The 14,310-nt window shown below is 36.8% G+C and overlaps 1 protein-coding gene across 6 annotated transcripts in view; it reads left to right on the top strand.

The window, feature by feature from the left end:
• The first annotated feature begins 12,590 nt into the window (after window positions 1-12,590).
• The window catches only part of LOC124556572 (nascent polypeptide-associated complex subunit alpha-like), a 30,916-nt gene continuing 29,196 nt past the window's right edge, over window positions 12,591-14,310 (top strand). For 2 of the 6 annotated variants that reach the window (XM_047130530.1, XM_047130531.1), the window contains exon 1: window positions 12,591-12,837. The gene's annotated coding sequence lies outside the window, so the exon portion shown is untranslated. Of the gene's footprint in view, window positions 12,838-12,921; window positions 13,066-14,310 lie in introns of those variants that run through there. The other 4 variants (XM_047130527.1, XM_047130526.1, XM_047130528.1 and 1 more) reach the window with 3 other exon arrangements.

Raw genomic sequence — 14,310 nt, 5'->3', positions numbered from 1 at the left:
TCATTACACATCTTGTCACCAGGCGGTACTGCTACACACGTTCTGTCTCACTGATGACGTCATGAGCCTCAGCCAATCAGCAGACTCAATTCCTTGGCGTCCCCTAGACGCAAGTACCAACTACTGGCAGATTAACGTGCAAGAGTCGGGCGCGGCGGAGGTGGCCGGCGAATGCTGTATGGACAGCCAGTGGCCGTGCTTCGCGACCCACTTTCAATTATTTATTGCACAAGAACCAAACATTGTACAGAGATCATAATATTTCATTTTGAAGAGAAACCCTGAAAGTTTTTTTTCATGTATACCGCCTCAGCGTAGTTTGGTAATTTGCCGATAGACAGCTCTAGTCGCAAACACCCCAATCACCAGATCGCACTCCATGTGACTTTTTTCTGTGGGGACACTTTAAAGATCTGGTGTATGTACCACCTCTACCATGTGATGTACCAGAGCTCCGGGAGAGACTATGGGAAGCAACTGCCACAGTTGACAATGCCATGCTGGGTCAGGTATGGCAAGAATTCGATTATTGTATTGATGTCTGCTGGGTCACTCATTGTTTGCATATCAAATGTTTGTAAGAATAACTTTGAATTTCTCTTCAAAATTCAATATGTATGATATATGTACAATGTTTAGTTCTTGTGCAATAAATAATTGAAAGTGTCCCTAGACTTTATTTAAGGGGGGGGGGGGGGGGGGGGGGGGTAAATGGACATAGAGGACAAGGAATAGATTTAACAGAGATGGGGAAAGAGTTGATATATGAACAAAAATTATATTCACAAGAATGAGCTGTTTTGTTTTCTTCCCTCCAACAATTTTACAGGAACCACTAAAGTTGTATTCATAACATTTCGGCTTATGGTTACAATATTACTAATGAATCTGAATCATTCTAAACTTCGTAATACTACCAATTTGCAGATTAAAACTATCTTTAATACTGTGTATGAATCTACTATACACACAGCTGGAGAGGTCCCTCTCATAGCACATACAACAATTATCCCAATCGACCTATCCATTCATTTTAAGATACTTCAAATCTGAATGAAGGTTTCGTTTGCAATAACAATACACAAGGCTCAAGATCATCTAGAGGGGTACGCGGGCAGAGGGAAAGGGGGGGGGGTAAATGGACATAGAGGACAAGGAATAGATTTAACAGAGAGATGGGGAAAAAGTTGATGCAAAGAGAGAGGGAGGAGAGGAGGAGGACAGGAGGAGATGGATAAAGAGAAGGGGAAGAGGGGATGGGTAAAGAGAGGGGGCAGCAAGAAGTTTGAATTCACATACATATCAGGCAGTTGCAAGGGATTGCCAACTCTGAAATTCCTACCGATTTCTCAAGGTTACAGGAATCTGTTATATGCATAAAGAATTTTAGCGAAGAGTGCACGCGAAAACATACTGTTTGTAGTTGATGGAGAAGTAAGAAATTGCCCAAAGCTGAAACCAGATGCACAACCATCGATTTTGCCACATTAGTTGACAACAGCTGGACCCTCATGTAAAATGTTATAATTTTGGAAAATCAGTGATAAGATACTTGTAAAGCAGGATAAATAAGAGAATGATATTAACAAATTGGGAGGGACATAAAATATTTTTCAAGTTTTACTTATATAAACAAGAAACAGTGGTGATGTGTTGAGAGAGAATGAAAGATAATGCTGCACTTAATTGATACTTGTGACAATGTAATACCCAACATCATTAGGTCAGTAATTGTTAAGACTGATCTGAGTGTCCTTCTTGTCTTGAGAAAGTATAAAATTCACCAGCATGAAATGCCCAATGCACCTGTATCAGTAAAAGCAAAATATATGACTGACAGTCTAATTAAATATGTTGAGTCAGTGATGTCTAAATAAGACACATGAAAAAAAGTTTTGTAGTTCAAAACTTCGTGAATGTGTTAGAGCATGATTTTCCAGATGACATGTGTTAACAGCTGTGATTAATAATTAAACAAATTCAGTTTCTCGCTAAAAATGAAAAGAGTCACAGGTATAGTGAATACTTTTATATAATTTTCAGTGAATAAATATGTAAATATGTTTGTGTCAGTCATTCACTCCCACTTCTCCTTTATCAAGAATATTTAACTATGAAGTTTGAAAAATCTTTCAAACAAAAAAGAGAATTTCCAGTTTGTGAACAAATGGTATAGATTTTGGGATTTTTTTCACATATCCTTGAGTGTCTCTCTCTCTCTCTCTCTCTCTCTCTCTCTCTCTCTCTCTCTCTCTCTCTCTCTCTGTGTGTGTGTGTGTGTGTGTGTGTGTGTGTGTCATCATCCAGCCATTAAGCTACTCTGTATTGATGTCATCAAACTGCGTCTTGGCCAGGATCTCTAGATGCCTGTGTTTGTTGGGTAAATGGTCAGAAGACCTACCAATAGGCAGTAGAATGCTGTATTGTATTTCAGCTGTGTGTAATTGAAATGTGTTATGAAACAAGATTTGAGTGTGAAAAAGCTTGAATGTGGCGATAGACCAGTCAGTAAACTGGATTATAAGGCACTATTCTGAAACCAATGAAAGTAATTACGAATTATTAGTCAAATGACACCCTGATATGTAGCATGACCATGGTCTACATTTCAATTTAATGTGAAAACTGATAGTATACTTTAATTATCGCAATTTCCTCAGAACTCAGAATCACTTATCGATGCTTTATTTTTGGAAACTGCATAATTATGGTCAGTTTTGAGCCAGTGCACGGTCATATAATCATAAAAAATATGTCCATATTATTACACTTTAATTATACACTGCCCTCATATTTTGGAAAACATTTATTGCTTTCCTTTGTTAAGAATATAAATGCAGTTAACTGGAACCTTCACTATAGCTTCACCAAAACACAATGGAACTGTCACTATTCAGTCTAACATTGAACTTGCAGTATGCCACAAATCAGCATGCCACCACAACTAGGATATTGTATTCATGCTTACTAACTGACACAAAGCCAAATTATCATCTTTTTAACGTAATCTGTACCTTAGGTTATGCCAGAGATTAGTCTGTCACCACAATCTACCTTCTAAAAAATAACACACACACACACACACACACACACATATATATATATATATATATACACACACACACACACACACACACACACATATATATATATATATATATATATATATATATATATGTGTGTGTGTGTGTGTGTGTGTGTGTGTGTGTGTGTGTGTGTAAGGTAGTCCATTGATAGTGACCATGCCAAATATCTCACGAAATAAGCATCAAACGAAAAAACTACAAAGAACGAAAGTTGTCTAGCTTGAAGGGGGAAACCAGATGGCGCTATGATTGGCCTGCTAGATGGCGCTGCCATAGGTCAAACGGATATCAACTGCGTTTTTTAAAAATAGGAACCCCCATTTTTAATTACATATTCGTGAGATATTTGTCTCAGTCACGATCACTGAACTACCCTGTATATATATATATATATATATATATATATATATATATATATATGAAGGGCTTATTTCAATAGTGGTACAAGAGTCCATTAGCTCCACGTTCCTGCCTATAATGCTTCTGAAATTAATGATCCAAACAAACAGAAAGAAAGGTTCATCTCTAGAAAGAAGCCATATGCTTGAATATTTCTGGCATCTCAACCACAGATTTTTTAGCGCTCATTTAACTTTAGGACTCTACCTCAAAATGCACAAAAATGGACTTGTACCACTATTGAAATACGCTCTTCATATGTATATGAATGTATAATTATTGGTGTTCTGATGTCTTCCTGTTTACAAATATATTGCATCACATGCCACAGCATTTAAATCATGGGATGAAGCCAAAATCCAGTATTAATAGTTTCAGTTGACCCTCTTCAGTTTGTGTATCTACCACCATATAGCCGAAAATACATATACAAACAATGAGTAAGATGTGGTGAGATTCAATGTTCATGGTCCAGAGTCACCAGTGGACATCCATAGTGGTGCGGTGCAAAGTTATGTGTTATATTTGCTGTAAATTGTGTATGATAAGAAGAACATTGTGTAATATGGACTAACTAAATGAGGCAGAGCAGCTGCTAAGACATGACTTCGTATTTGAGCTACCTGATTTAAGTTTCCTAAATCATCTCAGGTATCTCCTGTCCTGTCCCCTTAATTACAATACATATCTATATATTCTGCATGTAGTTAGTTTCAAATTTCATAGATCCTTTGCATGATTAATTGTAAGGTTGTAGAACAAGTCACTCTACTTTCACATTACACATTCATGTATAAGTATGTCTACATGAGAACTATTAACAAGGTTTTTTTAATTTTGTGTATTTTTTTACTACAGAAAATATTTTTTTAATAAAGATTATCCCTATCCACCGCTCTCTACACATTACAAACATAGAAATTCTTCTACAGAAAAGAAGGAGTTGTTGAGCAGGAACTTTTCAGTTTGGTTTAAAATTTAATTTCGCTGTCTATGAGGCATTTTATATCACTGGGTAAGTGATAAAAAGTTTTGATGGCAGCGTAGTGCATTTCTTTTTGTGCTAAAGACAACCTTAAGGTGGGGTAATGAAAGTAATTTTTCTTTTGTTTGGCACCATCTTCAACAGCATTACATATAATCAAGAGCTGTATGTCAGCTATATAAGACATCCTCAGACTTCTTTCTGTATCATTTCAGGACAAAACCTTGAACTCCCGTCGGTTACCTCTTACATAACGCCACTTCAGGAGTAGTTTATACAGTCAGCTGCTTCTGACAAAGTGCTACAGACAACAATTGATACATTCAAAAATCGTCAGATGAAGAAAATGAAGCTGCACTAGCTAAATTGGTGTGTAAAGTATCCACTCTATCAGTATCAGATGCAGAGCACCTGCATGCAGGTGCCCAGCTACCATTAACTTTTCATTCATAGGCACTTTACGAGTATCCAATCCTTCCAGAGACTACTACATAATTACTGACCTTTAAGACATATGTTCAACTGGAAATAGCTCAATTTATTAGTTTAGAGTTGCAAGCAGACAAGAGGGGAATTGGAAAAAGGATTCGAGTGTACTTGACAATTGTGAACTAACCAGTGCTAAAGTATACCTAAATTCAAGGTATTTTCAATATGTTAAGTTACAGCTTTACTGGAAAATTAATACCGTTTTTCTACTGTCTGATATGGACACAAGGCTTCACTTTTTTTCTCTGAGAGATATGAATTTGGATGCATGCTCAGTCCTAAGAAGCTAAAAGAATTAATGGATGCTGTGGTGACTGAATGCTTCTTTCAAACTTAAGATATTAAAAATGGAACTGTAGACGAGCACACTGAATTTGTATCGTCGCAAAGCTTCCCTAAAGTCACTGCAGCATATGCATTATTGATAAATGACCATATAGTAAATTACTCACCTATTACAGGAATCACATGTGTTGTACAAGTGTGAGGGTATTCCGCCTTATGTACCATATCTGACAATGATGGCTCAGAGTGGAAATATCATTGTGGATATGCAGGGGCTTCACTGTTAGTGTGGACAGTTCGTGTCTAAAGATGTTATATTTGCAGCATTCTCCAGTGAGGCATCCATGGCTTCAGCTGGCCACCGACACTCATGCCAAACACGTGTTGCATGCATGCGCTCAGTCCAGTTGGCACACAGCATGGAGAAAAGAGTTTACTTCCCACATGAAGTATGTATATCGATTCATGTATTGGATGATTGGCATTTTACCACATACAGACAGGCCTGCACTGAAATATGGCAGCAGCCTGCCATGGGCCACTTCCATTTTCAGTGGTGCATGGACAATGTTTCTAAACTTATTTCACCAGTTCTTCAAGAGCAGCATAGGCAATGTATGTTAAGTATTACCTAAAACTTGAAAGTGAGAAGGGGGAAAATATGAAGTGAATAAATAAATAAAAAGTTCTTCTCTAAGAAACATTATTTATTGACAGTCCAACTTAAATGTATTTGTAAATTTTCTGAACCGAGTATCCAATTGTTGTCCCTCCAAAATCGTTTAGTGCAGTGTCATGTGCTATGACTCCTTGAAAAATTGCATGGTGGACTCACTATCATCATGGAAAATGATGGAATGAGGAGGGAGTATCATATGACAGTAAGATGACATGGCTTGAAACCTATGACCATAGACACAGCGTGGTTTACATCGAAGGCTATCCAAGATATTGTGGCTGCATGTTATATTCAAGAGTGTGTCAACACATGACCTTGAAGAGTTCAATTGCCCCTCAGTTCGAAGACTCAAGCAAATGTATGGTGTCAAAAACAACAGCAGTTAGATAAGTGCTTCAGAAAATTTACAAATACTTTTAAGTTGGATTAAAAAAAAGAGAGCTCTGTATTTATTTATTCACTTCATATTTTCCCCCTTCTCACTATCAAACTTTAGGTAATACTTATAGGCTGCTCTTGAAGAACTGGTGAAATAAGTTTAGAAGCGTTGTCTATATGCCACTGAAAATGGAAGTGGTCCACAGCAGGCTACTGCCATATTCCGATTTGGGCCTCTCTGTATATGGTAAAAAGCCAATCATCCAATACATGAATCGATATACACACCTCATGTGACAAGGGAACTCTTTTCTCCATGCTCCGTGCTAACTGGCCTGAGGTGCAAGCATGCAACACATGTTTGGCATGAGTGTCTATGGCCATCTGAAGCCATGGCTGCCTCACTGCGAGAAACTACTTGCATTGCACAAACCTATGTACAGGCTGTGATTGACTCTCCGAAAACTGTACGTAAGTGTACAGCTAGAAATAGTGCAAGAAAAAAGGAATACCGGCAGGAAGTGTTGAAATTATGAAAAATGTGGTATCTGCAAGCTGACTGAAGAATAGCACTGGTGGTGTGATTTGAAATTTTGAAATTATGCATATGCAGACTGGTTGCTTTCGTACCACAAAAATATAATATCAAGCTGTAGCATTTTTTTCGTTGCAGAGCATGTGATATGGTGAAATGTATTCTGAATAATAAAGTACATAATAATGTATGTACAATTTTCTTTGAATAAATGGCATGAATAAGATCAAACTTTTGGTAGGCCCTCTGCATGGAACACATTACCGTATTTTACATTGATTTATATGGGATAAATTGTTTCGCTTAGCGAGTGTTTCGCACTGCCAGTAAGATTATGGAACGAATTATGCCCGTTATGTGAGGTTCCACTGTAAAATGTGGTATCATCCAAAAATCGTGGTGCCATAATGAAGTCTGCACTTCGTGTTGATACCACACAAAATAACGATATCTCGCTACATACTGCAACGACGAATGCGAGACGCTGGCAAAGCCACACCCTCTCTGAGCTTCGCAGCACCACTGCAACGAGAGAACGATATAATTATAGCCAAGCACAGGAAGGCTCAGCCCAGTTCGTCATCGACGATTAAGACGACATCGTCATCTTAGACAGGGCATTAGTTTATTTCACGTCTAATGCTGAACTTTAACTGTGAACATAATGTCTATGTACTCCAAGTGAAGAGTCTTGCTGTTTGTGTGTACCAAGAGATACCATACTTAAATATTCAGAGACAGGTGCAAATACTCTGAACATTCCTGTGGAAATGCATTTACAAAGTCAAGTAAATTTATATTACGATAAAATGAACTAATTTTTTACATGTTCTAGTTTCCACTCGTTCTCCTCTGAGAGCAAGTAAAGAACATACATTTATACTGACGGTTGTACTTTCGTCAGGTACAACATCAAACATTAACGAAATACGACAGGATAAGAGCACTAGAGGGCAGGATGTTCGCCATGACCCAATAAAGGGAACCATCCCTGCATTCACCTTGGCGCAAGGCGAAATCATGGCAAACCCAAGTCAGGTTGGCTGCAATAAATCCTAGTCCTCCCTAGTCCGAGTCCAGTACATTAAGACTGGAATAACCACCTCGCTTGGTGCACAATTGGAAGGGGAAACACAAAATACATCGTCTAAATTGTGAGTGCAACATGCACAATAAATAAATCAATGAACAAAAAAATTTAGAATAAGAACACCATTGAAAAAGTGAAAACACATAAACAAATTATGTAGAAAAGTACAAAATGCACAATAAATCATTCAATGCAGGTAAATCGTGAAACTCTGGTTTAAAACATATCTCAAAAACTAAGACACACGAGCACATTATGTAGTACTACTAACAAGTATAATGGATGAACAAACGAAAATCTGCCGGCACCATAACCATCACAATTAGGCTAGCATCAGACCTAACCATCACAATTAGGTTAGCATCAGACCCCTTCTCAGCGGAGGTGTATTACACTATATCTGAAACAGATGAAACAGAAAACCAAAAGCAGAAACATTCTTTGCAAAGACGAACACAGGTACATCAGTTAACAGAACCAAATGAATGAGGATTACTAAATCCTACAAGCTAACATATTCATCTACACTGCAGAAAAACCTCTCAACAAGAAATGATTTTAAATCTGATCACAAGCCATTTCTGCATCCTACCTCTTTATGTATGTTGGCAGTGCGTTGCAAAGAATGGCACCAAAATGGCTCACATGTCTTTGAGTGTGGGTTGTTCTAACTTGTTCTATATGGAAGGGTCCACAGTTGTGAGCAGTATAACTGTGGTAATCAGAGTTAGTTAGCAGGTCACCAAGTCTAGCTCTTGTTGTCAACATACATTAAGTATATGTACAAGGAAGGTACAATAAGCAAATACAGCTTTTTAAATAGGGGCTTGCACTGAGCTCTAGCCAAGCTGTATGACAAATTTCAAATAGCCCTTTTCTATAAAGTGAATATTTTACTTTATCGACTATTAATTTTACTCCAGAAAACTATTCCATAAGCTACAAAGGACTGGAAGTAACCAAAATAAGCTTTTGTAGCACTATCTGGGGAGAAAACTTTAGTAATAGTTTTCAGAGCAAAACATACAGAATTGAGGCTCTGGGAGAGATTAGTTACATGGTCTTTCCAGTTAAGTTGCGGTCAGCATCCAGTCCTAAAAGATTTGTGCATTGTCCCTTTCTAATTCATTTCCACCGAGTACCAGATCGACATCCTGATTTTGATTCGTTTTTCCTGTAGTTTATGTCGTTTGCTTTTTTTCACATTTAAGGTCAGTCTGTTGGCACTGAATCATGAATGCAAGGACTTAAGTTACAGTGGACAGAGATTCCTTAACATAACTCACTATTACAGTAGTGTCATCTACAAACAACACGATCTTGGCTGCAATGTCTAAGGAGCATATATATCGTCGAGCTGTCATTACTCATCACAAACTATGAGTGTTCTTTTCTTCCCTTTGTTGACAATATTCCGTTTACAATGAGAAGAACCTATAATGTTCAGGTGAAAATCGTTTTCTGCCCACCGCATATGACTGCTGACTTGCTGGGATCAGTAGGGGGCAGTGACGCACTGTCTGCGTGAAAAGTTTCTGAACACCTAAGTGTTCCACCTTTCGAGTTTGCTTTGGAGAGGGACCACTGCACTAGCAGTTTTCTGTGGTTTATTTATGATTATTTTAAAGAGAGCTCGATACTGAAATATTGATTTCAGCCTTTCTGGATAAGCACATTGATAGATAATGTTTTTATAGATCAAGATATATTTAATCAAATAAAAACTTTTCCTGTTAAGAATGGTCTGTCTGATCGTAATGCCCTGTTAGTTACAGTATATGACATAACTCCATCCAATAATGCAAAACAATCCTCCAAAATAGTGTGTTCAGTTAACAATTTAACAACTGAAAGTTTAGGGAAAGCTTCCAACAGTTAGACTGGGTTGAAGTGTACAGGGAACTTGATGCTAATTTAAAATTTAACCTATTTCATGATATCTTTGTGAGTATATTTGAAAACAGTTTCTCTAAGAAAACAGTGAGATATAATTGTAACAAACCATGTAGAAAACCATGGCTTACTAAAGGGACAAAAAAATCTTGTAAACAGGAAAGGAAAATGTATCTTATAGCTAGGAGGTGTAATGATCTCAAAACAGTGAAACATTATGAGAACTACTGCACTGTGTTAAGAAAAGTTATTAAAGAGTCAAGAAGTATATACATTATGTCTGGGATTAGAACAACTGATAATAAAATTAAAACAATTTGGAATATTGTTAAATGGGAAACAGGGAAACTACGAGCACAGGAAGACTGTATTTTTATCAAACTCAATGAAAAGTTTGTTAACACGAAGTCAGAAGTAGAAAACATTTTCAATAATCGTTTTTAAGTGTTTTAGAGAAAATAGGATCCAGCTATTCATTAGAAAATGCAAGGCAGTATATGAAAGTGATAATACCTATGCAATTTGACAAAATTTAAATTCAGCCTATTGAAATTAAGAGTATAATAAATTTACTTAAAAGTAAAAGCTCACAGGGAATTGATGGCATTTCCAATGCAGTGCTAAAAGCTTGCTCCCAAAAATAAAGTAGGATTCTGAGCCACATATGTAGTAGCTCACTGAAACAGGGCATTTTTCCAGAGGGATTAAAATACATTATTGTTAAACCATTGCGAAAAAAGGTGATAGGTCTGATGCTAACAACTACCGCTCTATCTCACCTCTGACAGCTTTATCCAAAATTCTTGAAAAAGTAACATATTCAAGAGTAGCATCACATATTTGTAAAAATGAAGCGCTAACAAAATGTTAGTTTGGTTTTCAGAAAGGCTTTTCAACAGAAAATGCTATATGTCCTTTCACTGATCAAATATTAAACAATAACTGAACATCATCCATTGGGATATTTTGTGTTCTCTCAAAGGCTTTTGATTGTGTGAATCATGAAATTCTTCTAGATTATCTTAAGTATTGTGGTATGAGTGGGACAGTGCACAAATGGTTTAATTCATATTTAACTGGAAGAATGCAGAAGGTTGAAATTAACAGTGCAGATAGTCTACAAAAATCAGCAGAGTCCTCTAACTGGGAAGGTATCAAGAATGGTGTCCCACAGGGTCCAGTCTTGGGTCCCTTATTGTTCTAAATATATAGTAATGACTTGCCACTCTATATTCATGAATATTCAAAGCTAGTTTTTTTGCTGATGATACAAGTATAGTAATCACACCCAACAAACAAGAATTGACTGAGGAAATTGTAAATAACGTCTTTCAGAAACTTATGAAGTGGTTCTCTGCAAATGGGCTCTCACTAAATTTTGAGAAAACACAACAATTGTGTAGCGTAAATAGCATAACAGCATTGATAAATATAGACTATAAACAGATGTCTGTTGCTAAGGTAGAATATTCAAAATTTTTGGGTGTGCACATTGATGAGAAATTGAATTGGAAGAAACACATTGATGATAAGCTGAAATGCTTAGAGTCAGCTACTTATTCTATTAAGGTTATTGCAAATTTAGTAAATTAGCCTACTATGCCTATTTTCAATCACTGCTTTCATATGGCAACATATTTTGCGGCAATTCGTCATTAGGAGAGAAAGTATTTATTCTACAACAGCATGTAATAAGAATAATAGCTGGAGCCCACCCAAGATGACCTTGCAGACTTTTATTAAAGAACTCGAGATATTCACAGTACCTTCGGAATACTTATGAAATTTGCCATTAACACCCCATCCCAGTTCAAAAATAACAGTGAAGTGAATAGCTACAACACCAGAAGAAAGGATGATCTCCACTATTCTGGATTAAATCTCACTTTGGCACAGAAAGGGGTGAACATTGCTGCCACAAAAATCTTTGGTCATTTGCCAAATAGCATTAAAAGTCCAGATAGCTAAACAACATTTAAAAACAAGTAAAAAGAGTTTCTGAGTGACAACTCCTTCTACTCAATAGCTGAATTTTTAGATATTATGTAGTAACTGTGTGTGTGTGTGTGTGTGTGTGTGTGTGTGTGTGTGTGTGTGTGTAAAGAAAACTTATGTTAAAGTGACGCGTTCCCACATCATTACGAAATGTCGTATTCATGATCTATGGAGCAATATTAATGTATGTATGATGTTTCATTTTCACATTATCGGATCTGATCCATATGTAGCTCCATCAAAATCCAAAAAGCTTCAGTGTCCGAATAATTCTTCTTAACTACGGTATTCGATGACTTTTTGCATGTCAAGTGTAGATGACTGCTCGAAATTTAATTTAACCAGGTTCTGTGTACTCATTTTTTCCCTTGAAATCGGTATTGAACACTAGCCTACATAGCATCTGAAAGTGGCAATCGGCATTCTCGTTAACACAGTTGTCTTCTACACAAGCTTGAACGCTGAAAGGTTTATGGTTTAAAATACGTTTCCGTTCCTTGTGTGTACAATGCCTACGCATTCCAAAATGGGAAACGTAATCGGTTCATCATCTCCTTGCCAGAAGTTTCGTATTCACTTTTGACTCCTAGTTAATTATTATGTAGGTGAGACAGCGTTTATCCGCACAATCGAATAGTAATTGAAAGAGGTGAGTTTTCATATCGAGGAAATAACAGAATTAACGTTTCACAAAAAAATTTATATCATAATTTCTTGTTCAAAGCACTAAATGCTGCAATGATTTTTCTGAACTCGCACGTTCAAATGAAGTATTGGTATTATCAACGTTAACAACATGCGTGACAAATACGACCTTTGATACTTTTGTTTGTTGTCGTCTTGAACTTAACCTGAAGACTTTGTTGATAATGTTATACAACTCTTTACCAAAAAATAGGAAAGCTGATTCGGGCTCAGAGGTGTGACTGCACGTGGGGAAGAAGTGGCTTGAATCTCTGAGTCTGAAAACAGGGAGTTAGAGCCGGTATTAAGTTGAACGAGAAGGTAAAAGTCAGACTACAGGTGGTTTATTAACTATTTTGGGTATTATTAAATTTTACTGTAAGATAATCTAAACCATTTATATATATAGTTTTGTAATGTTCTTCGGTTGTATGTTTTGAAGAGGTGGTCACGAGGTGCTTAGTAAGTTTTAATGGCGGATTGTGGCGTCGTGTGACTCTACAGTTGTTTAAGAAAAAGGATCTTACTATCCTTCAGATTGCACTAGTTGTACTTTCGGGGTATCAGGTACAGTGCTAGTAGATGGTTTTTATGGAAATATAATGTTAACAATTATCAAATATCGATAAGGCGGGAACATGCCCCCTTTGTTGTTCGTTACCAATTGAATGTGGCTTCTGCGTAGCAGTAAGTTTTTAAGCATTGAACATGTAAAATAAGAATCTTGATTGTGTGTGTGATAGTAAAGAGACAGCTATGGCTTCTTCGTTGACTATATTATTACAGCTCGAATGATGATATAGTGTTGTGTATTTTACGCCATGCTGTTGGATAGCAAAATACGTACATAATAGTATTAAAGCCACCTTCCAAAATCTCTGCTCAGGCCATTAAACAGCATGTCACACTAATCACCAAAAGAGTACTCGTGGCCTCCCAAAGACTGTACTTTTAAGTTATGCTGCAGCAGAAAATGTATGACAATGAACAAACTGATGGCAGTCCGTTTCCTACCGCTTATGCACACGGGCAAAAGTTTCGTTTGCTAGGTTTTGTGTAATATACAGAAGGGATTAATTCGTCTATATTAATCGATACTTATTTATGCAGTTTCAGTAAAACTTCTTCAGATCATCTGGATTTAGTGTTTAGTGGGATGAAAAGTAGTTGCACAATGTCACAGTTGTCCCCCCCCCCCCCCCCACACTCCCCACCCCACCCCCGCCATTGGATATTAACAGCATAGTAGTGTATGGAAGTTTGTTTTATTATTGTGACTAATTCCTTTAGTGTTGGTCGTATTACTCTCACACCCATATTCCGTGACGAGAGGTACGTGAGATACTTGATAAAAGTAATTGTATAACACTAAAATTTTCATTTCAGTTTTCAGGGGACTCATCTGTTGTATTATTACAATTCTTGCAATATTAACACACAGAGTTACTCTTATGTAGGAATCCCTTGCAGTTAAACATCAAATATTATATTGATCGTGCATCAAAGTGCAATTGTGTCAGCTCCTCTTAGATCCATTTTTGCAGTGTTACAGAATTTTTTATTAAAGGCCTTCATGTTTTTGTGTGTTGCTGTCTGTTAATTTTTTGATCCACATTATTTATTACTTATAACTCAACTTTACCAAACTATGTAGTAGGATGTAATGATGAATAGTGGATCAGAGTAATCCTTGGTTATTTATAATGAAATCAGGTAGATTAGATCAATGAAAACTCATTCTTTTTTATAATGTAGGCATGCTGATTTGTAGCTTAGCATGGGCTATAGGTTAGGTTGTTAGTGAGAGATTGA

This window comes from Schistocerca americana, chromosome X, assembly GCF_021461395.2.
Source record: "Schistocerca americana isolate TAMUIC-IGC-003095 chromosome X, iqSchAmer2.1, whole genome shotgun sequence".
In the NCBI taxonomy this organism is placed as follows: Eukaryota; Metazoa; Arthropoda; class Insecta; order Orthoptera; family Acrididae; genus Schistocerca; species Schistocerca americana.
The sequence above is the reverse complement of the archived record's forward strand: the minus strand, read 5'-3'. Positions and strand labels throughout refer to the sequence as shown.